We start from the raw sequence: 3,553 nt of genomic DNA on the forward strand, positions 1-3,553 counted from the left end.
TAGGCCCACTCTGTAATGGACACACTCTTCTTGAGTCTTCACCTTCTAACCCTAAGCGAATACCTCAGCTCTGATGTTAGCCACCCCTGGGTGCACAGAATGGGGTTGTCTCTTGAGTGAGCAAGAGCTTTCCTGCCTCATGGTATTGAAAGAAAACATGAGGCTAAAGCTAATGCAGTCCTGATGTTGATTGACAGCACATTGTTGACTGGACTGGACTGGATTTCAGCCTGCACACAGCCCACCAATGGATATACAGGAACAGAGAGGAGCTGTAATAGCTGGGGCTGCCTATCTGCTTCCTATGGCACATTCCAATATTAGACCATCTGAAATGAAGCTCTTACTCTCTTTTCTTTCTTGTTCTTGTTTTTTTTTTTTGTTTGTTTTTACTCTTATTTCTAGTATTTATTTATTTTTAAAGAGGGAACTAAGCCTAGGACCTTGCTCTGTGGATGCTGAGAATGTGTTCTTCCATGCAGCTACAACCCCAGCACCTCTTGTTTTGATCTAATTCATTTTACCTATTTCTTTTTTTTCTCCTTTCTTTAACTTTGTTTCTTTCTTTTCTCTTTCCCATCATTCATTTATTTCATTCCTTTGCAATGTTCTCTTTAACCTCTATTCATTCTTAACATCAATTTGTTCTTTATATTTTTGTCCATTTCTGTGACTTCAGGCAGTTGTGTGGCAGTTGCCTTCAGTTGGCTTTTATTGTATTTCTGTACTTAGTTTGTCTTCTCATGGTTGCTATGGTGTTTCGCCTTCTCCTCTCTGTGTGGTAATGGGGATTGAGGCCTCAAGAGGTCGCTGCTCACTAAGAATACCCTCACGTAAAACCAGAAGTGGAATCCAGTCCAACAGATGTGTAGTAGAGAAAGGCAAGAAAATATATGTCTTGTTTGGTAGCACATACTTGTGACCACAGCATTGCAGATGAGGACGCCAGGCTACTGTGATTTAAGGACATCCTGTGTTACTCAGAAAGACCCTTCTCAAAATATCAAGAGTTGAGGGTATATCTCAGCTTCACAGCACTTGCTTAAATGTCAAGGCCCTGAATTCAATCCCTAGAACTGAAAGAGACACAGAAAGAAAGTAAGGAGGAGGAGAAAGAAAGAAGAAAAGAAGGAAGGGAGGAAGGAAGGAAGGAAGGAAGGAAGAAAAAAGAAACAAATATTTAAAAAAAAACAGACACTATGCTTTCAAAAATTCAGTAATGACGTGTAAAGGTTGGGGAATGGTTGGAATGCCAAAGAATTCAGAAGTCTGGGTTAAATAGTTATTTATTTGGTTTGGGGGTTTTATTTGTCTTTTTTTTAATATGATGCTTCATACTGTAGTCTAGGCTGGCTTTGACCTCTTGATCCCCCTGTCTCAACCTCACAGGTACAGAGATCATAGGTATACGCCAACACTTTCTACCACCAGGGTCTTCTTTTGAAGATGACTGATGATCTAAAAGAGCATTCAAATAAAGAAATGATGTTGAGCATCAGCTGAAGACCTGGGCGAGGAAGTCAGTAAATAGATAGAAATTCTAAAACATAAATTGAGGTTTTGAAAACAAAAAGCTCAATAAACCAAATAAAAACTCAATGGGAAGTACCACCAATAGGCTAGGCCCGGTAGAAGATAAATACCGAAGATTAGAGTCAATGATGATAAGAATGATTTCATTGAGAACGCAGTAAATGGAAGGAAGAAAATAAAAATGGACATCCAAGTACAGGAGGTATAACCAGAAACCTCCCCACATGATATTGTGTGCAAAGAGTAAGAAATAAGAAAGAACACTGGAATCTTCCAGAAAGAAACGTTATTTACAAAGCCAAACCTACTAGGATAAGACTAGACTTCTTGACACAAATGCTAAAGGCAAGGAGAGCATGAACTAATGTATTTCAAGTCACAAAACCAAATTATTTTCCAACTAAGATGACTATATCTAGTAGCTGTCCTTTAAAATTAATAATAAAAAAAGACTTTCCATGATAAATGTAAGCTAAAGGAACTCATAGCTGTTAAACCAGAATTGTGGAATATATCTCAAGAGAATATTAGACACAGAATAGGACAAAAGATATTCACAATCACAAGAGCTCAGGAAAAAATAAGTATCACAAGGAATGATTAAAAAATTAAAGTTAGAACAGGGACAAGCATTATTGGTTCAGTAAGCCAATAAATCCCTAATGGGAATGATGGAGGTATTTGTATACACCTTTTCGTAACTCTAAATGTAAGTAGTCTTAACTCTCCAATTAAAAGATTCATAATGACTGAGGAAAATAAAAGAAGATCCAACTCTTTGCTGTCTGCAAGAAACTCACCTCACTGGCGAAGACACAGAAAGACTCAACGTGTAGGCTTGGAAATGATACTACAAGCAAATGGAATCCAAAAAACAAGGAGATGTAGCTATTTCAATCCAAATTAATCAGAAGAGTTTTTAAAAGGTCACTTTATATCAATAGAAAAGACAGTCTTAAAAAGATATAACAATTCTAAGTCCATATGTAGACCAAATGTTGATCCATCCTACTTAATAAAGAAACATTGAGACATAAAGGGAAAGATACATCAAGATTTAGTAATAGCAAGTGACTTCAATATTCCACTCGTATTAATAAGTAGATCACTGAGACCAGATAAGCACCAACAAAGAAACTTTAGGATTAAACTGTGTCATCAGCTAACTGGATTTAGACTGGATTTAGCAGATATCTACTGACCCTAAGGAATAGTTGATCAAACAGATGAGGGACATACAACCTTGCCAGAATGCCCTACAAAAAATTTAAAAAGTAGATAACATCTTATGTTATTAGCAAGCTTGAGTAAAATTTTTTTAATCTCCTGATTTCATCAAATCAGGTATAATTTAATTCCCCCACTGTAAGGCTTAGATACCCGACAAGAAGCCACTTGAGGGGAAGTGTTTTTATGGTTTACGGGTAAGGGGCCATGGTCTATCATGCTCGGGAAGACACGGCAGCAAGGGTGGCTGGTCACAGTATGTTGTACACAGGAAAGATAGAAAGTGTCAGGAAGATAAGAAACCTCAAAGCTTATCATGTTTTTCACCCAGGCTCCACCTCAATCCAACCCCTCCTGGGACCAAGTGTTCATATCTATGAGCCTATGGGAACAGCCCACATTTTTTAATTATATTTCTTTTTTACATATGTATTTATATTAGTACACATAACTAAAATAAACTACATACATCAAGAAGAACCACGAAACAATTAGGAATTATATTAATGTTACATTCATAGTGTTTTGGCTATTTACTTGGCAATCTTGAAGAAAACGTCTTTCCTACCTTGGTGAGCCTGAAATTCTGAATGTAAATCAGTATCTATCATATCTCATCTCTATCAGCTTAAAACATCTACCTAGACCTAAAAACATCTTCACTCCTAAACAACTAAGCTTAATTAAGACTAAACTATCTGGTCTTTAACCCCATCAGAAACTTGAGAAGGAATAAAACCAATTATCTGAGTAAACAGGAAGTGCAGGTTAGCAGCTTCCAAAATGAAAAAAA

This window comes from Acomys minous (genome assembly GCF_964271855.1).
Source record: "Acomys minous genome assembly, chromosome: 8".
In the NCBI taxonomy this organism is placed as follows: Eukaryota; Metazoa; Chordata; class Mammalia; order Rodentia; family Muridae; genus Acomys; species Acomys minous.